This window comes from Gracilinanus agilis, chromosome 2, assembly GCF_016433145.1.
Source record: "Gracilinanus agilis isolate LMUSP501 chromosome 2, AgileGrace, whole genome shotgun sequence".
Classification (NCBI taxonomy): domain Eukaryota; kingdom Metazoa; phylum Chordata; class Mammalia; order Didelphimorphia; family Didelphidae; genus Gracilinanus; species Gracilinanus agilis.
This window is the reverse complement of record NC_058131.1, coordinates 589416397-589440427: the sequence shown is the minus strand read 5'-3', so window position 1 is coordinate 589440427 and position 24031 is coordinate 589416397. Positions and strand designations below refer to the sequence as shown.

At 35.0% G+C, this 24031-nt stretch overlaps 1 pseudogene; it reads left to right on the top strand.

Annotated features, from left to right (window-relative positions):
* Window positions 1-13865: 13865 nt before the first annotated feature.
* LOC123234200 lies at window positions 13866-14960 on the top strand (annotated as a pseudogene).
* Window positions 14961-24031: the final 9071 nt, after the last annotated feature.

Genomic DNA, 24031 nt, shown 5'->3' with positions numbered 1-24031 from the left:
TATATATATATATATTACAAGCCACTAGAGTTCATGGAGTATGGGAATCACATGGTCAGAGCCAATTTGAGGAAAATTAACTCGGCAGCAGTGTTAGTTTCAACTGAAGTGGGGAAAGATGATGGAGTGTGCTGTAATAATCTAGTTGAGAAGTGATGGAGGCTTAACTAAGTTGTAAGAGAAGTGTGAGTAGACAGAAAGGGTCAGATGTGAGAGAGAATTTGGATGTGTTAATGTTCTGATAAGAATTCAGTATAATAGTAATATATATTATTTAGGCATGTTTTCCTATTCCTTGATTTATGACCATTTTCTCAAATTCCCATCCTTCATCACCTCAGAAAAAGCTATAAATATTTTTGCATATCCTTAGAATTTGTTTAGAAATTAAACTCCAATTAATCTATCTTCTCTCTAATTTCTCCTCCCCCTTCTCCCTTTCCCCCCTATTTTCCTCTGGAGTGAAATGAATTTTTGTTTCCAATTGTTTATATCTATCTATCTATCTATCTATCTATCTATCTATCTATCTAGATCTTTGTGTATCTGTGTGCATGTATGTTTTCTTCCTTCTTTTGACCAGGTCAGATGAAAATAAGGTTCGTGTGTTAGCTACTTTCCCAATTTCTCCTTATTTGTATATGCATCTACTCATGCACCATAATTATTTATGACATAATTTCCCTAACCTTTCTTTTCCTTTCTGCCAATGTATTTCCCCCCACCCCACTCTATTATTTTCTTAAGGTAAGCATGACATAACAAAACCATTTACAGAATTTGTCTAATTAGACTCCTTTTCTGAATCCTGTTTATAATAAGATTCAGAAGGGGACCATGTATCATCTCCCCATTTTAAATGTAAGTAATTTATCCTCGTTAAATTATTTAATGTTAAATGTATTTACTCTTACCTTTTTATGCTTCTTATCACTGCTGTGTTTGAGCCTCACTGTTTCTCTCTATATAGATCTGGTCTTTGCATCAAGAAGGTTTGGAAGTCTTCTGTTTTAATAGAAATCTATTTTTTCCCCATAGAAACCCAGTTTGCTATGTAAATGACTCTTGGCTATAAGCCCACATTCTTTGCCTTTTGGAATTTTGCATTCTGAGTTCTCTGTTTTATAGTGGCAGTTGATAAATCATGTGTTATACTCTCTGCAGCCTCTCAGTCCTTGAGTTTTCTCTTTCTAGCTGCTTTACATATTTTTTTTTCTTTCACCTATAAACTCTGATTTTTGGCTATGGTATTCCTGGGAGTTTTAAGCCTGGGTATTCTTAAAGAAAGTTGCTAGTGAATTCTTTTATTTCTACTTTGGTTTCTGCTTCTAAGAGATCTGGGCAATTTTCTTTTAAGAGTACTTGAAATAAAATATTTAGCTTATTGTATTGGTCATTATGTTCAGATAGTCTGATGCTTCTTAAATTTTTCTTTTTCATTCATTATGTTTCCTATAAAATAATTTCTTTTTTTCTATTTTTTCTTTTTTCTATTTTTTTCTATTTTTTCATTCATCATGTTTGCTATAAAATAATTTCTTTTTCCTATTTTTAGCCTTTTGACTTTTCTTTAACATTCTTGGTTGCCTCAAGAAGTCCTTGGTTTCCAGTGGAAATATGCATTGGATATGAAGGGGGGGTAAAGGGGAAAGTAAAAACATGAATCAAGTAACCATGGAAAAATTTTTTAAAAAATAAAATATTTAAATCTCAAATAAAAGAAGTCCTTGGTTTCTATTTGAAATATTTGGATTTTTAAGGAGTTTTTTGCTTGGCAAGATTTTGTATTTCTTGAAAAAATATGTTAATTCACTTTCTAATTCTTGCATAGCATTTTTTAAAATTTTTTACTCAAGTACTCTCATTTCACTTACAAAAAAATGTCTTAATCTTAAAAAAAAAGCAACAACCTCTTGTTTGATCTATTCTAGGAATTATAGATAAGCTTGTACCCAAGCTATGTCTTTCCCCCTGTGAGCCATTGCCTGTAGATATTTCAAAATCATTCTCTTCATCTGTATTTCTGTCTTGAGCCTTTTTGTCATCCTAATAACTCGTTATAGTAGAATTCTATTTTTATTTGTTTGCCCAGTAGATTCTTCTAACCTACTTTCTGACTTAAACACAAGATAGGACTACATTCTTCCATACTTCTAGAGCAGTGATGGGCAAGCTACTGCCTGTGGGCCAGATGCAGCCTCCTGAAATGTTCTATCCAGCCACATGACATTATTCCTTATCTGATGAACACAATGAGTAGGATACAATACAATTAAACTTCGAAAGATTTGCCTTAGAAACAGACTGACAGATGAGCATTTCCTTTCTTTTGGCCCCCTCTTTAAAAAGTTTGCCCATCACTGTTCTAGAGGAAAGATCTGCCTTGGTCCTGTTTCTGTTTTCTTCAGAGTATTGAGTATTGTTTTATTCTGGTATCTCAGGTACAGACTAGGAACTGGCAAATTTTTAGAACTCCAAAGGGGATCTGATCAAGGGCAAAGTCTAATTTGTTGTCTCCCTGGTCTGAGTTCTACAAGTTACTGGCGTGTGTTTGGGTCTGTGCAAGCATAAAATTCTGCTAGGCCCTGTACCTATAAGCCAACTGGAAAGTTCTATTCTTTCAAAGTCACTTTGGGGATTCCTCTGCAGACTGGGCTAGATGTTAGGATTAAAATACTACTTTGAATTTGCTACACTATCCATGGCCACCTTTCTTAGTAAAATCAAGACCAATCCTCTTCTCATTTTGTTTTGGATCTCCTATATGAATGGGAGCTCAGTGGCACTGTTTCTAATACACCATTTTGATTTCCAACTCCTCTTCATTTTTTAAACTCCCTTCTACACCTTGCTTACATCATAGTTCTTAGGGGATGCTTGTACCATCCCTGCCTTCCTCATATTGGAATATAAGCATATATGCTTATTAAATTTAAAATCATGATTTTCTAATTTTTTGCTTGCTGTCACTTATTTAGGTTTCTTTTTAATTTCATGTTTATATTTTAAAATTTCTACTCAACTCTTATTAGGAATCTTGAGAATCTTCTATTTTATTACAGGTCTATTCTGTATGATCCTTATTAGATCATATTTAATTTTTATGGGAAAACTACTCTTGATTACAAGTCAATATATTTTGCATTTTGCAACATCACATTCCATGTCCTCCACCTCTTTAAGGCAGTATCTATTAAATCTTGAATGATTCTGACCATATTTCTTTAGCACAAGGACTCTTTCTAGATGCCTACAATATTTTTCTTTAACCTAAAAATTCTGGATTTTGTTTATAATGCTCTTAGGAGTTTTGATTTTGTGAATTATTTCAGGAGATGACTACTGAATTTTTCTGTTTTCACTCTGTCCACTTGTTCTTAGATATATGGGCAGTTTTCTTTTATAATTTCTTGAAATCCTGTATCTAGGACTTTTTTTAAGTTATGGATTTTCAAGTAGTATAACAATTTATAAATAGTTTCTCCTTCATCTATTTTCCAAGTCAATTATTTTTGACATGAGATACTTTGGATTTTTTTTAAAAATTCTCAATATTTTGAATTTGTTTTGATTTTTCTCATTGTCTCATGTGATCCTGAACTTTTGTTTGGTCCAATATAATTTTCAGAGTATGTTACTGGGTAGGGAATTGTACCTCTTGTGTCAAGAGGTTAATTTCCTTTTCAAATTTCTTCTCCACATCTCTTATTTCTTTTCTAATTCTTTTCTTTGTAATTCTCATTTCATTTGTAATACTACTAGAAATTCATTTTAAAACTCTTGTTAATTTCTCATAGAAATTCTAATTCAACTTGTAAGCAAATTGCAAAAAGCTATATTTTTTGTTTCATTTTGATTTTTTTGGAGGCTTTTCTTGTTGGTATTTTGTAGTAATGTTCTGGGTTTGTGTCCTGATCCTCCCTGGACTCATAATATTTCTTATTTTTAAAAAATCTTCCTCTTCTTTTTAATGATCTCCTCTAGGCAATATAGCTTTTCTGGCCTAGCTAGGAGCTCTCTGAATTTGCTTTAATGGGTAAAGAACTGAGTCAAAGATCTGTTCCAGTTGATATATACTGAGCCTCTGGTCTAGTAACTTCTGGCCTGGATGAGGGTTGAGTGCAAAATCAGTTGTGGGTATTCCTGTGCAGGCTTAGCTTAGAGCTTCATGTGCTACCTATAGTCTTATCCCTGGCCTGGTAGCCTGAACTAAATGTAATGCCTTCCATCATTTTGGGATAGTATAGCTTGGGGATCTAGATGCCTCTATTTAGAATCCATTGCTATTGGCTTGGGACTGGGGTTGAGTCTGGCATCAGTTCTAAGAGTCTCTGAATTTTTTATCTAGCTGGAATATTGAGTCCATGAACCCAACCTATTGCTGTTCCACCATTCTGACCTGGTTCAGTTGTTTACAGATATAATTAGTGATCTTGGGATGAAAAGATTACCCACTTAAATTCTTTTCCTATTACTCATTTACTGCTGCATCCCATGTTCTTAAATAGTTGTTAGATTAGTTGTAGATAGAACCAGGCTATCTTGCCTCCTTCTACTTCATCTTGGCTTCTCTGCGTCTAATACTTTTCTACAAAGGAGATTACAAATTCTGGTTATTACATTTGGAAAAAATTGGCGATTATGTGTATGTACACTTACATATTTTTTTTAAAAAGGTATGAACTATACTTCCTGGTTAAGATGGTGGCAGAGTAAAAAGCAGCTGCTTAACCTCTCCTAAACAAAACATATAGGACACCTCAAGAAGACAAAAAAACAAACAAACAAACAAATCCAGAGGAGTGAAGGGACCCTACAACAGGGTGCAGCATTGGAGGTACATGGAATCGGGACATTTCCATGCTATAAAGGGGTGAAACTGCTCTCACTAAAATGTGAGCTAAGCAAACCCCTCCCATAATCCACACCACCTACAGTGCCAAAGTCAGCACACAAGAGTTAGAGCAACTTTGGGGCATGCATTAAGTCCTTGGCAGCTACCTGGGGTCACCAGGGCCTGCTCCTGAGAGCAGCAAGACTTAAGACCCCAAGAGGCTAAAGAACACGTGGACTTTGAACACAGACCCTGAGAGCAGGCATGCGTGTAGGCCTGGACGCAATCCCAGAAACAAATTCTGAGTGCAGGTGAGGACTTGGATCTTGAGCGCAGGCAAGGACCTTGAGTGGGGACCCAGTGCAAAGGGGTGCACAACTGTGGAATCAGCGTCCTGAGACTGTTAAAGGTGCCTCAGGCAGAGGAACAAGCAAGGGAACCACCAAGAGGTTTGACCCTGAGAACAACTAGACCTGAGACCTCAGGAGCCCAAAGAGTACAGACAGACCCTGAGTGTGAGGATAAACCTGAAAGGGTGCAGGGATAACAATGGCAAGCCAGAGACAAGAACCCCAAAAGAGAAAGATCATCAAAAAGAAATCTGTAACACTCGACAACTTTTATACAGATAAAATCCAGACAACAGAGCAAGCAGCAGAGGAGAACAAACAAGTAATCATATCCAAACTTTCCCAAAATAATGAAAACTGGCCACAAGCTATTGAAGAGTTCAAAGCTGAGATGATGAGAAAGATGGAAGAGATCTGGCAAGAAAATAACAGTTTAAAAGGCAGAATTTTGCAATTGGAAAGTGAGGCTCAGAAATCAAATGAACTGATAAGCACATTGAATACCAGAAATGACCAGATTGAAAAGGAAAACCAGTCCCTAAAGGCTAGAATTGAGCAATTAGAAGCTAATTATCTCTTAAGACAGCAAGAACAAATAAAACAAAGTCAAAAGACTGATAAAATAGAAGGAAACATGAAATATCTCAATGAGAAAGTGACAGACAAAGAAAACAGGTCTAGAAGAGACAATCTGAGAATCATTGGTCTTCCTGAAGAAGCAGAAATTAATAGAAATTTGGACTCCATACTAAAAGAAATTATTCAACAAAATTGCCCTGAAGTTCTACAACAAGAGGACAATATAGATATTGAAAGGATCCATAGATCACCCTCTATAATAGACCCAGAAAAGACAACCCCCAGGAATATAATAGCCAAATTCAAGAGCTTCCAAGTAAAAGAAAAAAAATTTACAAGAAGCCAGAAAGAGACAATTCAGATATCAAGGAGCATGAATCAGGATCACACAGGATCTGGCAACATCCACACTAAAAGGCCACAAGGGTTGGAATATGATATTCAGAAAGGCAAGAGAACTGGGTCTACAACCACAGATCACCTGCCCATCAAAACTGACTATATACTTCCAGGGGAGAGTTTGGGCATTCAACAAGATACAAGATTTCCAAGTATTTGCACAGAAAAGACCAGGACTAAATGTAAAGTTCGATATCCAACCACAAAAATCAAGAGAAACATGAAAAGGTAAATAACAAAAAGAGGGGAAAGAAAGAAAACTCATTTTTTTAAATTTGCCTCTTTAAGGGCTTCAATATGATCTATTTATTGGTATTCCTATGTGGAGAAATGTTATGTATAATTCTCTGTAAGGAACTATAGTCCCTATTATAGTATTCAATATTATGGTAATTAGAAGAATTATTCATAGGGAGAGGGTGGAATACTAAATGGTCTAAGATTATATGGGGGTGGGAAAGAGGGAGGTGAATAGTAGAGGACACCAAGAGAAACATGAATGAATAAGAAAAATAGGATATTCTATTGCACAAAAAGAGGGCATGGGAAGGGGAAGGGATAAATAGTATTATGAGAAGGAGAGGAAGAGAACATTAATAGGTAATATTTAAACCTTACTCTCAGTGTAATTAACCCTGAGAGGGAAGAGTAGCTTTACCCATTGGGATATAAAACTCTATCTAACACTACTGAGAAAGTCAGAAGGGATAAACCAAGGAGAGCAGGGGAGTGGGGAAGTCAAAAAATGGAGGGGAGAAGAAGGGAGGGGGAACTCATTAGGCCTTAAAAATAAAAAGAGGGGAATAATAAAAGAGGGGGTAGAAAGGGAAGTTAATCAAGGGAGGGGACAAGGGTTACTGGCATAAAGCAAACCACTGGTTTAAAAGGAAATAGTGTAAGAAGAAGCAGTAGAACTAGGAGAGGATACCAAAATGTTGGCAAATACACAACTTATAATTATAACTCTGAATGTGAATGGGATGAACTCGCTCATAAAATGGAAGCAAATAGCAGAGGGGATTAGAAACCAAAATCCTACCATATGTTGTCTACAAGAAACACATATGAGGCGGGTGGACATACACAGGTTTAAGGTAAAGGGCTTGAGTAAAATCCTTTGGGCCACAAATGAGAAAAAGAAGGCAGGAGTGGCTATTATGATTTCTGACAAAGCCAAAGTAAAAATAGATATGATTAAAAAAGACAGGGAAGGTCATTACATCCTGATGAAAGGCAGTATAGACAATGAGGAAATAACATTGCTCAATATGTATACACCAAATGGCATAGCAACCAGATTCATAAAGGAGAAACTGGCAGATCTCAAGAAGGAAATAGATAGTAAAGCCATACTAGTGGGATATCTAAATATCCCTCTTTCAGATCTAGATAAATCAAACCAAAAAATAAATAAGAAAGAGGTAAGAGAGATGAATGAAGTCCTAGAAAAATTAGATTTAAGTGATATGTGGAGAAAAATAAATAGGATCAAAAAGGAATATACCTTCTTTTCAGCTGCACATGGTACATTCACAAAGATTGACCATGTAATAGGGCATAGAAACATTGCAAACAAATGCAAAAGAGCAGATATAATAAATGTAACCTTCTCAGATCATAATGCAATAAAATAATAATTAGTAAGGGCACTTGGACAGGCAAATCAAAAACTAATTGGAAATTAAATAATATGATTCTGCAAAACCAACTAGTCAAAGAAGAAATCATAGAAACAACAGTTTCTTTGAAGATAATGACAATGAAGAGACATCCTAACAAACTCTGTGGGATGCAGCCAAGGCAGTACTAAGGGGGAAATTTATATCCTTGAGTGCATATATAAACAAATTAGGGAGGGCAGAGATTAATGAATTGGGCATGCAACTCAAAAAAATACAAAGCAAACAAATTAAAAATCCCCAGATGAAAACTAATTTAGAAATACTAAAAATCAAAGGAGAAATTAATAAAATCAAAAGTAAAAGAACTATTGAATTAATAAATAAGATTAGAAGCTGGTATTTTGAAAAAACAGATAAAATAGACAAAGTACTGGTCAATCTAATAAAAAAAAGAGGAAAGAAGAAAACCAAATTGACAGTATAAAAGATGAAAACGGAGAACTCACCTCTAATGAAGGGGAAATTAAGGCAATCATTAAAAACTATTTTGCCCAATTATATGGCAATAAATATAGCAATCTAGGAGATATGGATGAATATTTACAAAAATACAAATTGCCTAGATTAACAGCAGAAGAAATAGAATACCTAAATAATCCCATATCAGAAAAAGAAATTGAACGAGCCATTAAAGAACTCCCTAAGAAAAAATAACCAGAGCCTGATGGATTCACAAGTGAATTCTATCAGACATTCAAAGAACAACTAATCCCAATACTATACAAATTATTTGATTTAATAAGCAAAGAAGGAGTCCTACCAAATTCATTTTATGACACAAATATGGTACTGATTCCAAAGCCAGGTATATCAAAAACAGAGAAAAAAAAAAACTACAGACCAATCTCCCTAATAAACATAGACGCAAAAATTTTAAATAGAATATTAGCAAAGAGACTCTAGCAAGTGATCAAGAGGATCATCTTCCATGATCAGGTGGGATTTATACCAGGAATGCAAGGATGGTTCAACATTAGGAAAACCATCCACATAATTGATCATATCAACAATCTAACAAACAAAAATCACATGATTATCTCAATAGATGCTGAAAAAGCCTTTGATGAAATATAGCACCCATTCCTATTGAAAAACACTGAAAAGTAGAGGAATAGAAGGACCTTTCCTAAAAATAATAAACAGTATATACCTAAAACCATCAAAGAGCATCATATGGCATGAAGATAAATTAGAAGCCTTTCCAATAAGATCAGGAGTGAAACAAGGATGCCCATTATCTCCTCTATTATTTAACATTGTATTAGAAACACTAGCAGTAACAATTAAAGAAGAAAAAGAAATTGAAGGTATCATAATAGGCAATGAGGAGACTAAGCTGTCATTCTTTACAGATGATATGATGGTCTACTTAAAGAATCCTAGAGAATCAACTAAGAAGCTTGTAGAAATAATCAACAATTTTAGAAAAGTTGCAGGATACAAAGTAAATGCACATAAATCATCAGCATTTATTTATATTTCCAACACATCAAAGCAGCAAGAGGTAGAAAGAGAAACACCATTTAAAATCACCCTAGAAAATATAAAATACTTAGGAATCTATCTACCAAAACAAACACAGGGATTATACAAAAACAACTACAAAACACTTTCCAAACCATTAAAACTAGATCTAAACAATTGGAAAAATATTGATTGCTCATGGGTAGGAAGAGCTAACATAATAAAAATGACCATTCTAGCCAAATTAATTTACCTATTTAGCGCCATACCTATCAAACTATCAAAACATTTTTGATTGAATTAGGAAAAACTATAACAAAGTTCATCTGGAATAACAAAAGATCAAGAATATCAAGGGAAATAATGAAAAAAATGTGAAGGAAGGGAGCCTAGCAGTACCAGATATTAAACTATACTATAAAGCAGTGGTCATCAAAACGGTATGGTACTGGCTAAGAGATAGAAGGGAGGATCAGTGGAATAGACTTGGGGTAAGTGATGTCAGCAAGACAGTGTATGATAAACCCAAAGAGCCCAACCTTTGGGACAAAAATCCACTCTTTACCAAAAACTGCTTGGAAATTTGGAAAAGAATATGGGAGAGATTAGGTTTAGATCAACATCTCACACCCTACACCAAGATAAATTCAGAATGGACGAATGACTTGAATATAAAGAGGGAAAATATAAATAAGTTAAGTGAACATAGAATGGTTTACTTGTCACATCTCTGGGAAAGGAAAGATTTTAAAACCAAACAAGAGTTAGAGAAAATTACAAAATGTAAATTAAATGGTTTTGATTATATCAAACTAAAAAGCTTTTGTACAAACAAAAATAATGTAGCCAAAATCAGAAGGGAAACAAAAAATTTGGAAAAAATCTTTATAACAAAAAACTCTGACAGGGGTCTAATTACTCAAATATACAAGGAGTTAAACCGACTGTATAAAAAATCAAGCCATTCCCCAATTGATAAATGGGCAAGAGACATGAATAGGCAATTTTCAGACAAAGAAATCAAAAGTATCAATAAGTACATGCGAAAGTGTTCTAAATCTCTAATAATTAGGGAAACGCAAATCAAAACAACTCTGAGGTATCACCTCAGACCTAGAATACTGGCTAAAATGAAAGAAGTGAAGAGTAATGAATGCTGGAGGGGATGTGGTAAAACTGGGACATTAATGCATTGCTGGTGGAGTTGTGAACTGATCCAACCATTCTGGCTAGAAATTTGAAACTATGCTCAAAGGGCTATAAAAGAATGCCTTCCCTCTTATCCAGCCATACCATTCTTGGGGTTGTACCCAAAAGAGATCAAAGATAAACAGACTTGTACGAAAATATTTATAGCCACGCTTTTTGTGCTGGCAAAAAACTGGAAAATGGGGGGATGCCCTTCAATTGGGGAATGGCTGAACAAATTGTGGTATATGCTGGTGATGGAATACTATTGTGCTCAAAGGAATAATAAACTGGAAGAATTCCATGTGAACTGGAAAGACCTCCATGAATTGATGCAGAGTGAAAGGAGCAGAGCCAGAAGAACATTGTACACAGAGACCAATACACTGTGGTAAAATAGAATGTAATGGACTTCTGTACTAGCAGCAGTGCAATGACCCAGGACAATTCTGAGGGATTTATGGAAAAGAAAGCTACCCACATTCCAAGGAAGAACTACAGGAGTGGAAACAGAAGAAATACACCTGCTTGAACACATGGTTTGAGGAGGACATGATTAGGGATGTAGACTCAAAACTAACACTCCAATGTAAGTATCAAGAATTTGGAAATAGGTCTTGATCAATGACACATGTTAGAACCAGTGGAAATACGCATCAGCCATGGGGGGCGGTGAGTCGGGGGGTGAAGAGGAAGGCAACAGCATGAATTATGTAACTATGTTAACTTTTCTAAAAAATAAATATTAATAAATGTTTAAAAAAGAAAAAAGGTATGAACCTGATACATTATAAATGTGAAACTTCCATTGTTCTGTTTAACTGAACTGAATTGAACTGAATTAATCTGGATTATTAGGAGTTTCTCTTGAAGTTAAAAAAATAATCTAACTTTTAGCAATAGATTTCAAGAGATAAACATCTAAGCATTTGAACTGTGCTCTAATACACTACTAGGAGAATAAGTTAAGAAAGTGGGCGGAAAGAAAACATTTTTCTGGTTTTTACATGCTAAGGGTGAGAGCTTGGGCTGTATAAACTGGCTAGCAAATCAAAGATTGAAGGGGAAAATAATCCCAGCATTATTAAGAAGGAAAATATTTTTTTACTCCTCTGAGTTGTTTTCCATTTATTTCTATATTTTCCAATTTCCTTATTGATTTTAATTAATCTCATCATAGAATCATGAGCCCTGTGAAATTGGAGAATTTTTTTTAAAACCTAAATAAATAAAAAGCACCTACAAGTTTTTTTTTTCCCAGATTATCTGGCTTTAATAATAAATTACTGTTTTCTAGCAGGATCATATGCAGAACTCTGATTTTGTTTCTTCCTCTGTTCATATCCTGATAATTGAGGCTGAATTCCCTTGTCTTTAATATGCCATATATTCTCCACCTGGCAAAGGACTCAGACAGATACAGATAAATACCCCGTAGACATACAGACAGAGAAACTGCTGTAATTGCTTTCATAATGACTCTCAGACATCAAAGGAAGGCAAATAATGGTATTTAACACTGTTTCCATTCTTTAGCTGAAATGTAATTTTATAGAGTTATTGTCAGGCAGTACAGTGAACGTACAAGTACAACTGTCATATTCTGCTCATATTAATTAGCTGCCCATGAGAGGTCCAGGCTCGTAATGGCAAAGTTCTCCTCATTTCAGATGGTCTGATATTCAGACAGAACCATACGTACAATAGCTTGATTAACATAGTTGCTTAGATCAGGTTTTCCCTGGGAGTGTGTCAATTGGCATTTTGAAGAATCAATTAATTAGCACTCAAAATAATCCATTCTTGGGTTAATGAAAGTGTTTTGTACAGCTGCAAAAAAAAAAATTCCTCAAAGAAAAACTGAACCCTTCCAAAATAGCAAAGGAAAATTTAACGTTTGGGACTATATGTTGTCCATTTCAACATTCTGGTGAAAGCAAGTAAAAACAAATCCATATAATTAATATGCACTTTAATTCCAAAATGTTGTTTTTTGGCTTAGATTACTTAATGAGTGGCTTTTGTGAGGTTATAGAAATTATAACTTTTATTTAGTATTTTAGTTTGTGAGGTCAATGAATAGAGGGCCTTGAAGTGAGGAACTCATTTGTTCAAGTCCTGTCATTCATACATACCAGCTGTGTGACTCTAGGAAAGTTATGTGGCATCAAAGATTCCAGGCAACTGAACTTTCTTAGGCTGTAAATTGGAGTGGCCAGTTTCTGATTGTGGAATTTCACTGATGAGAATTCTCTCCACTGATGGAATCATGCATGTAAACCCTATGTCTTTATTTCCCAAGTGACTAGTAATCCCATGATTTAAACAAGGTATTGTTCAGTGATCGCTGATATTTTATACCATTGACCATAGATTCTAACAATTAGCCTTTGAAGATAATATATTAGCTAATTTATCCAAAATGGCAGTATTACATAATATTACATATTAAATATCCATGTCCTTCTGGAGTCAGTATTTGATTTTTATATAAATGATAATTAGAAATGGAGGATATAAATGTATTTTAACTAATAGTTTACATTAAATTTATAATATATATTTTTTAAATTGACATAGTTTTTGGTAGAGAAGAATAGTGATGTATGCAAACCTCTCCTAGTAGATAGTTTTTACACACAAAAGAAAATGTTTCTACAGTGAGAACTATGAATCATTTCTTTCCTTTCTTTATTTTTTTTTCAGATCCAGTTTATGTTTGGGATTAATAAATTGCAATAGCTTTATTAATTCCAAAATCATCCTGAGTAGTTCACAAAATTATGTGTTTATATAATTGTAAGCAGCTAGGTGGCACAGTGGATAAAGAAAGCACTAGGCCCAGAGTCAGGAATAAGTAACAATGGATACTTATTAGCTGTGTGACCCGGGGTAATTTGCTTAACCTCTGTTTGCCTCAGTTTCTTAAACTGTAAAATGAAGGTAACAATAGCACTCATCTTGCAAGATTATTTTGAGGATAAAATGAAATAATATTCATAAAGTACTTAGCACAATACCTGGAACATATTAAGTACCATATCAATGCTTATTCATTCCTTTCCTTTCCCATCATAACAATGTTCTGCCAGTGAGACTCTCCTTCATTTAACAATGTGAATTTAAATTGAGAGTATTTTTATATAAACATTTTTTCAGGAATTTCATTAAATCAAACCAAATTGACTATTGTTCTTTATTTTCTTCAAAATTCTATGGCATTAAAACAGAAAATTACTTTCTCAGTAATTCAAGTAGAGGAAATATAGTTTCATATCAGGAAATAAACCATTCTTAGAAGTATGCTGGAGTCAGCTCTAACTTGCTTGTGAAAATCCTTTTTTAAATATTAATTATAAATGAGAGAAAATGGTGTCCTCATACTATAGTCCTTACAGTCAAGCTGTAGCACAGCAGGACTATAGTGCTTAATGCAACTCGGCCAGCTCAAGGGTATCCGAAGACCACCCAGGCATATGGGAAACAAAGTTATGAAATCTATGGGCTGCCTACTGATGTCAACTAGACATAGACTCAGACAACTGCAACATATGGGCAGATAGCACATTCAGTCTCTTATGGACAGATGCCAACAGGTTATACTACACCAAATAAATCTCAGGCTTACAGGCAGCCTGTTTAAGGACATGGTATGGGGGCCTACAATACCATCATTGCTACAGTTATAAACACCCAGACATCACACATAGTAGAATATGCATATATGGCACCTAGCCTACTTACCAAACCTATAGGCAGCAGCCAGCTACCTCTGCACCTGGAAGAAGCCAGGATGGTGGCAAATTTGATGAGAATAGTTGGATTCAAAGGTTATAGTTCACCCAGCCTTGGATAAGGAAAGAGCAACTACAGTTACCCACAGGTGCCCAGCAGCTAGTCTATGAAGCCTTTTGCTGCACCTCTATCCTATTCTCCAACTAGCTGTTCTTCTGTCCAGCTGATTAATTTTTTTTTAATTTTTTTTTAAACCCTTAACTTCTGTGTATTGGCTCTTTGGTAGAAGAGTGGTAAGGGTGGGCAATGGGGGTCAAGTGACTTGCCCAGGGTCACACAGCTGGAAAGTGTCTGAGGCCGGGTTTGAACCTAGGACCTCCCATCTCTAGGCCTGGCTCTCAATCCACTGAGCTACCCAGCTGCCCCCCAGCTGATTAATTTTAATCAGAATAGTTACTCCCATCAAAATACCTATGGGCAGCCAGAGCAGCTATGGTCAATAGAACAACTATGAACAGTAGTCACTAGAATCACCCCCTCCCACCAAAACCTGGATTCTACAGACAATCTCCAACTCAATATAACCAATAGAGTATCAGCTAGGGAGAACAGAATGCATTCTGGTGGGACCATTTCAGTAGCATAGGTCTATATTGGTAGGAGTCTGGAAACTTTTTTGGACACTGAGAAAACTAGAGCATGAATGGCCCTGATAACCAGACAGAGTAATGTGGAGATTTGGTTGTAGAGGCATGAGTAGAGAAGGGGAGGAGGAGTAGAACTGAATGGAATGGGTGACGAAGAACAAGATGGTTTGAATAAGACTGGTGGACCAATAGAAGAAGGATCAGACCTTGACTTAGACTCACCTGTAGATCTAACTGGAAAATTGGAAAATAATTTATGTGCAGGGACTGAATGGAAGTATGATGGTTGATGAACTGGAAAATGTTTTTTAAAAGTATGGGTTTGTGGTAAACTAGATTTAGACTGTCAGTGATTAATATTTACTTAGACAAGGAAACTAGAAAACCAAAAGAAGATGCCCCAGTGTCTCTACAATGACCCACCTACAGTTAAGGCTGCAGTAAAGTAAGACTTCCAAGGCAGAAAAATCAAAATAACTCTTGCTTGGAAGAAATTTCAAATGAATAGCATGATGTAGCAAAGTACTCCATGAAGCCAGAGAGATACGTCCGCATCTCCAAAGAGGTCCTGGAGGTCCATGGGGGCCATTAAGTCCCTTGGGTCAAATTGAAGATAAAAGAGGAGATAGGGAAGGTTTTTCATCAACGGGTTCCCAGAGAAAGCCCTCCAGAGAAGGACATTTCTAATACAGGGCAGGAATTGGCAGGGCCCTAATCCAGGCTGTGGTAATCAGAATTTTGCCTAAGGAACAGAATATAATCATTATAAGGACCATAAACCTGTAGGATTTCTTTTATCACTCTTTCCACCTCCAGATAGTGGTTATGGGAGAGATGACTCTGGGGACATGAGGGATGGGAGAGGTTGCCTAATGGATCATGATGGGCCTGGCAGTATTTTCAGAGGAAGCCAAAGTGGATATAGAACTCGTGTTTAGGGAGGCAGAGAAATTGATCAAGGAAACTTTGGTTGAGGAAGAAGAGAAAGAAGGACCTGGAGGTCCTCTTGAACTTTTCATGGAGTAAATGGGAAGAAAAAGAGGAAGGCAGGGAGCACTCAGAAAAGTAAAGGTGGGCATTTTCAGACAATCTATGCAGAATTGGCTTGACTAGATGCAGTAACTACAGAGCTGTATTTATTACTAGACATACTTTAAAGAAGAAAATGTTTTAAATTTGTAATTCAACATTCGTAATATTATGTTTACTACTTATTTGCACTTTAGTATTTTTCAGCATTTGTGGAAAAATATTACTACAAGTTAAATGACATTGCCCTATGTTTCTTTTTCTTTTTTTAGGTACTTGTTTTCAAACCATTGAGAAACCATTGTTGTGAGAAAGCTCACAAGGAAACATAGGAGAATTAATTATAACAATGTTAATGATCTGTGTTTTTTAAATAAAATTTCAAATGTGTAAAAAATTGTAATGTAAAATGTAATGTGTATCTCAGAAGTTGGCAATTTATAGAAAACAAGGCTTGATTTATTGTTTGTTGATTGTCTAGGCTTAAGAAAATAATGATAGATAGATAGATAGATAGATAGATAGATAGATAGATAGATAGATAGATAGATAGATAGATAGACAGACAGATAAAACTTACAATTTCTGGAAAGCCAGGTTGTTAAACTTTTATCAGCACACATCTCTATTGCTCTATAAACATAGCTTGAGCTCAGTAGGATTGTAGTATAAGGCTCAAGAAATGTAGTAATTATCAGAATGAAAGTGTAGTGACTATAGGCTAACAGCAATAACAATATTATTAACAGATATTATATAATAATATGCTTAATATCTAACATTTGTTTTATTTTATTATATTTAATGTAACCCTATATTTATTTAGTAGTAATTTAAACAATATGTATATAATGATAGTCATTTATGTGATATTTTAATTGATATTCAAGTGCTTGAAACTCATTATCTCAAGTCTCAAAATAATCCTGAGTGTTCTTATCCTTTTATTTGATGAACAAAAATTTCAGGGGATGCAAGAAATTGGATGAGAAAAATACATACCTTTATTTTTATAAACCTCAAACTGAAATTTAGCATTTAATTTATTTATGAACACAATCAACAAATATTATTTTGAGAAGGCATTTACCATACAGACAAGGATCTAAGACACACAAAAAATTAAGAACCCTTGCAATAGATAAATTATAGCATTATAAGCCTACATCACTTAAAATAAAACAAATTTGCTTAAGTAAAACCACAGTTGAAAGGAAGTATGTTATCATATACAGAGAGCTTTATTAACAGTCGAAAACAGTTGAAATAGTACCCAATTTAAAGACAGCAGACTTCAGCTGAAATTTCACCTGTTCTCTTTATTAGGTAGTAAGTGGACTTTATGATATAAGCAAGTTATTATACTTCTCTGCACTTCAGTTATCTATAAAATGAATTGTTTGAAATAATTACAGTTAAGGAAGTTTTCCTACCCATCCTAAGACCAAAGTTTCAATCTTGCTTTTGTCACACAGGGGCTGTGTTATCATGGATAAATCATTTAATTTCTTTCAGTGTCCAAAGGAACCTGCGGAAATGATACATTTTGAATAATTTGCTAATCTAACCCATTGATAGGAGATTTCTACCTAGGACCCATGAAGTCACAAAGTTAGACTCAATACCCTTCCTCCCCCAGCTAGCTAGAATATCCATAGTGAATTAAACATATATCTTTAAGAATAATTTTAAAGTGTTTCTGTTAATTTCTTTCTCCTCTTCTTCATTATCACCATCATCACAACAATAATAAAATTGGTTGGGATGTGAATGAATCAGGAAATGCATTTTCATAGGTAATAACATGAGGGCAAGTTTTAGTAATCTACCATTTGAATAATGATAGTGCTTTTAAGATCTGAAATATTTATTACATAACAAAGAACACATTTTTAAGAGAAAGAGGAAATAATTTTTGTAGAAATATATAACTCATGACATTCTAAGATGAAATAGTCACTAAACTTGTACTATGCTTTTGAAATCTCTAACTATAGTCTTCAACATCAATTCATTCAATTGAAAAGGTCTTGGGCTTGCTATGCTACATCTTGTGCTATACACTACACCTTAAATCTGACACCTTCTTTGGAATGATACTCTTTGAGAGAACATCTTTCTTTTGTACCGATTTTAGTGAATGATAGTGAAGTTTCCATGCAGTGTATTTATTGCTTTTTTTTTTATTTTTAGAGTCTCTCAAAAAAGCAAAATGGTCAAATTTCATTGTCATTGCTTGTTATGGATGTAAGCCAGAAATGAGATCTCTTCCTTATTCCACTAATCAGCGTCCACCATATCTGCATGCTCATTTTCTGATCGCTGATGAGGCGACAAGGTCATTGGACGTACAAGTGCTGATTTAAAAACAGACATGAGAGTGAGATCGAGGTTAGTTGGGTCTATCAGAGCTGTCAATCAATTAATGAAAATTATTGAGCAAGGACACTGTGGGGGAAACGAACAGAAGGAATGAAAATGACCATGGAGACACAACATAGGGAAAACGACAGAACTGACTAAATGTGCTCACGTGAGTGCTAAAAACAGACATGCTCACATCACAAGTGAAAGACAGCTCCGAGAAACAGTGACTGGAATATGTTGGCGCCCACAGGCTCACAGGCTGACAGCTCTTGCCTTTTGCCCAAAGGTACACCAATGAACACTGCAATTTCTGAGTCAATAGAGAGAGAAGCAGAATGCATGCAGAATATTTTATTAAGAGGCTAGTGACCTATGGCAAAGTTTTCAGGTGTTTTAAAGATGCAATTGTCCAGGCTAAAGTTTGGAGTAAATAAAGGCCAATAGTCCAATATTTCAAACTAGCTGAGGGGAAAAATATTGCATTTTTACCTGTAATTAAATGTCAGATATGAATAAGAAAATAGGACACTACTAAGGGGACCCACAAAAGCCCACTTAAAAGCTACTCTATCACCATGGTATACCAAGTACTGGCACAAGACAAGAGTATACTGTTTATCAGTACAAAAAAGAAATAATTTATAACTTGATCCTTGGAGGTGGTAGGACAGAGAAATTTTTTTTAAAGACCAAAAAAAAAAAAAAAAGAAAAGAAATGAGGAGAGAAAAAATGCCAGTATGTTTGTGTGAATGAAAGATAGTGAGGGAGAAAAATGAAAAGACAGCGAAGTCAGAAGCAGGGAGATACTGACACCAAATCTCTGCAAAGCGTTCAAAATTCTCCAGCTGCCACGCTTTTAATTTGCTACCATTCTAATTAAAATGCAAATTAAATTTATAATTAGCATCAGCGCTTTCTAAAGAAACCTCCTTGTGTGTAGCACAAACATATGGGATGATGCTATAGTGTAAAGTTTGTAAAACAGAAGTATTGGCTCAAATGGGAGGATGGACATTTTTACTGGAAATAAGTTTGGGGGCTGGAATGTGGCACAGAGGGGATTGGAACCCAGTTAGCTTAATCAACTTGAGGTGGTTGTTCTTAAAGGAGGGAAGTGGCCAAGTGTTTGTCCTGTTGTGACAAAAGGACTGCTGAATATGAAAGATCTGTTCTGGAGTTACTTCTTGTTGAATCAGGTGTCAAGGGTCATCCTGCATGTCATTGGTATTGTATAGATGATGCCAAAAAGGCAAAAGGGGTCAGAGCTTCTAATCAAATAGTCTATGCCCAAAATTAACCGCTGCTTGCTTCCAGATAATTAATTTAAAAATTGATGGGAAACAAAGTACTAAAATTACATCACGAATCACACATGTATCACATTTTAAAGGTAAGCTGGTTACTCAGTGATACTCAAAACAGATAGATGGGTGAGGGTCAAAGAAAGGAGAGGTAGCCAAATGCTTAATTTGTAGGACATCGAGTTTATAGAAGTTCACAAATGTAGCATATTATTGATTTCTTCATTGCAACACCTTTCAAGTCATGGAGCTTTGTGACATCTGCCTCAGCATCGCAGTTGAGTCTGTTGAGGTGCACATTGCAAAAGCAGCCTGGATAGCAGTGGTTCCATCTGCAGGTAGCATACATGTAAAAGGCTTGATGACAATGACTAAGGGACAAAAGTGCCTTTCATTTTTATAGTGTTTTGTTGAAGGGGCAGTTTTATGAATTAGAAAAATAAAATCTATGATCTGCAGTATAATAATTGCTTTACTTTCTAGTTCAGAACCATGCACAGCCCAAGTGCTTTTAATATTCCAGGGATTCTGCTTTATCTATTAGCCAGGCTCTTCATCAGATATTTTAAAATTTGAATGTAACAGGAATGAATATTTCATGGATGTGTGTTAAGCTGTTATTAAACTATAATGTAAGGCAGGATTGTAGGAATATTTTTAGAAGTCAAAAAGTCAATTAAAATGATAAGCCTGTAATATCACTATTGTGGAGCAGTACCAAAATGCATTTCATATGCATGGAAGGTTTTCAACTACCTTGTATTTGGGTGTGAAGAAGGACTGTTACATATTCAGAGGACTGTGTACTTCAATTTCATTAGTAACACTTAGGTTCAATTTTAGGCAGAGATTAAATGTAAAGTGATGATGGAAAAAATTTACCTGACTTGCATTTTTTTAATGGGGTATAAAAAGACAACATCATTCTATTCTAAATGGGATGGAGTTACCTAAAGATAGGAATGTCACCTGGAAAGAAAAATTTATTTCTTGTAAATTAAGGGTGACTATATAATCCACAATAAAACTGACACCACTTTTTGCATAGGTGTAATTTGGTATGGATAGGAGAGTTTGGAAGTATTTGAAAATAAGAGTTGGAATAAATAAAAAAGCAATATTCATGAACTATTTAGATGCCATAAGTTAAGACAATATTTTAGAAGATTGATTTTTAAATACTTTTCCATCTCTCTAGGAAGGTATTTTATTATATTTTACTTGTTATTTGAAAAAAAATACTTGCGTTGTGGAGTAATTTTTTCTTTTCTTTAGGAAGGCAAACAAAATTATAAAAAAAATATTGATTTCTCATCCAGAATGCAATGTAAGCAAAAGTAAGCACTTGGATGATTTACCAAATTAAACAAGATGATTTCCTGCTGTAACCCTTGCTTTGTCAATGGCCATTGTCAAAAAATGAAGTTTTAAAAGTTGATCATGTTGACAGACTTGACCAGACCTAATTAATCAAGACTTTGGCAAAGAAAGAAAGGAAAAAGATAGGGTGAGCAATATTATGAACATTATGTCATGACTCACAACGAATAAAGTTTCTTATTTCTTCCTGGTGTCAGTGTCCGTGTTGGAATGCCAGCAGCCTAAATAAGTCTTCTGTGAACCAGACAAAAGCTTGAACACTGTGGCATAAAAGCATTGCTTTGTTTAACTTCTAATTGTTGTTCTTCTCTTATTCAGAAAATGAATTCACCTTTGTCATAGTTTCATGAACCGCTGGGTAATCAAAATTATTATGCTGCCACCTGTTGTCTGTTAATTATTCTGAGAAGATACTCATAAATCATAACACTGGACAATCAATCAGACTGTCAGGGTCCAGGTCAAAGGGCATGCATGGAAAGTTATAGGTCACCCACAGGGTGTGAAAGATCAGGGTTTTAGAGCATCACTCATTGTCAAGCAATGTTGAGAGAAGTGCCATCCAAACAAAAGACAAACTAAAGTACAGAAGAATTCAGACCGGAGGATAGGCATTGGCCTCTCAAACAAAGGGAATCAAATTGACATGTCATTACATTGCTGATCTGACACCCAGCAAGATTGTCTCCCAATGGCTTTAACTCAGACACTTTGTGTGGAAACCAGGGTTCCTTTTGGAATGTTCCATAGGGCTATGGATTTGGAACATAAAGTCAACCCAATGCATTCATCAAGGGAAGCACAATATGTCACCCTGCAGTTGATTGCAAGGGTGCTTTGGAATGTCTCATTTCCTAAATTAATTTGGTTTCAAGGATACATTTTCTTTGTAGTGCGACAAGAACTTGAACCGCATTAAACATCTCTCAACTCATTCATAGTGAAGTTCCTGCATCTGAAATTATATTATCATGCTGAAGCAAGCATGTATTGATGGAAATCACTGATTTAAAACCTGGCTAGGGGTAAATTATTTCTGATGTTGTGGAAGTGTCTTTAGTATAAAACATAATAAAAATATAATAAGGAGAAGGCTGTAGGAGACAAAACGAATGAATGCTCCAGTTGTGAGATTTACTTACTGTTTGCTGCCTGCTGTTTGAATTAACTTGCTATTAGAATGATTTTCTGTAAAATTTACCATTAATGGCTCTGTAAATTGTAAAAAAAAGTTGTAACATTTTTTTTTAATTTTCTACTAGTTGAATTCAAAGGATTTGGTTATTTCTGGAGACCAATTACAGTAATAATTTTGCTGGACACAATCAATACAGCTACTCTGATCCTTCTGTTACCTTTTGTCAATTCTGATTTCAATTATACAGGCTTCTTTTAGATTACATGCCATTACTTTGTTTGAGACTAGGTATGGACATTTAGGAGAAATGAATGACACATGCAACTTAAGTCTTATTTTTCAGGGAATGTTCCTGTAAATTTTTCATATGATTCTATGATCTGAGAAGCAGAAGGCACATCAAGAGATGATCTAGTCAAGCTGCCTGATTTCAGGAGATACAATATATTATCACATTGCACACATGGGGCAATAGACCTTAAGCTGTTAACTTTAAGGCTCTAAGGTCACAGAAAGAGTGGTGGTCAGAGCAAATCAGTAATGGTAGTATGGCAAGGAGAAGGAACACGAAAAGGAAGAGGCAGATGAGAAGGGAAAAGAAGGGAAAAGAAGTAGGATGATGAGAATGAGAAAAAAGTAGAAGCAAGATGAAAAAGATTATAAAAGTCCAGTCCTACAAAAGATCTATAATCTTAGCAAGATGGGTAACTTGCCCATACTTTCTTATTCTATATGATTCCTTTTCACAGTCCTCCAGAGATCCTTATGGAGAAATTACCCAATATGCCATGGGTCTTCTTTTAGAGATTATTACACTTCATGAAAACCAGGGAAACCCTAAACTATGGTAACTCATAAAACAAAGAAAAAAATGCCCTCACTCCAGTGTGGGTGGCTTACTTCCAGTTCAGTGAGGACAATGGCTAGTGGCAGAAAGGGACTAAGGATGCTAGGGACACATTTATATATCACTTTAAAGTTTAGGAAATGTTTTCTTCACAACAGACCTATGAAGTATAAAGAACTTTCATCATTCACAAATCAGTTGCAAAGATAGATGGAAGATTTATTTATCAGAAAAAGAGAAATAAATATTTTGTAATGGCTTGATTGAATTTTATTATATACAAGTGTTAGTATTTCCACTTTACAAATGAAGAAAGAGACTCAGAGAGGTTAGGTGATTCAGGCAAGGTTATACTTTAGCACGGTATTCCTTTTAGGAGAAGCCATTATTACCTAAAAGTAGTAATGCCATCATGCTTTATTTTAATAAAGCTTCCATTTGGCTTATTGTACTCAGTGTACTTACACTTAAGTAGCACAGTGCCTGAATAAATGCTAGATATTTTATCTAGTCTAAACTACTTGCATTCAGGGAACTTTGTGTCAAGACTATTGACTCATATAAAAGAAATATCATTCTAGAAGTCTGATGGAAGACTAAATCAATTAAAAATAGGAAAGGCTAAATGAAGGGCTACCTAAACACACAGATATTTTTGGACATAACTTTTCACATGAGTGTGCACATATAAACCTCTCTGCTTATGAACTAGTTGTATAAAGCAATTTATCCAAGTCATGTCTTAAAATGAATAGTTTTCATCATATAGTTTTCCTTCAAATTGATTATATTATTGTAAACATATAGGTCTCATTATATATTGATCATAATGGAATTCTAACAAGTATTTTGGACCTTAATTCTAATTTTGTCATTAGATTTTTTTCTATTACTCTTACCTTCTGACTTGGAATTCATAATTGGCATCAGTTCCAAGCCTGAAGAACATTAAGGGATAGGCAATTGGAGTTAAGTAACTTGGCCAGCTTCATACAGCTAGGAAGTGGCTGAAACTAAATTGAAAGCCAGGACCTCTGATCTTCAGGTCTTCTGCTCTATCCATTGAGCTACCTAGTTGCCCTTGTCACTA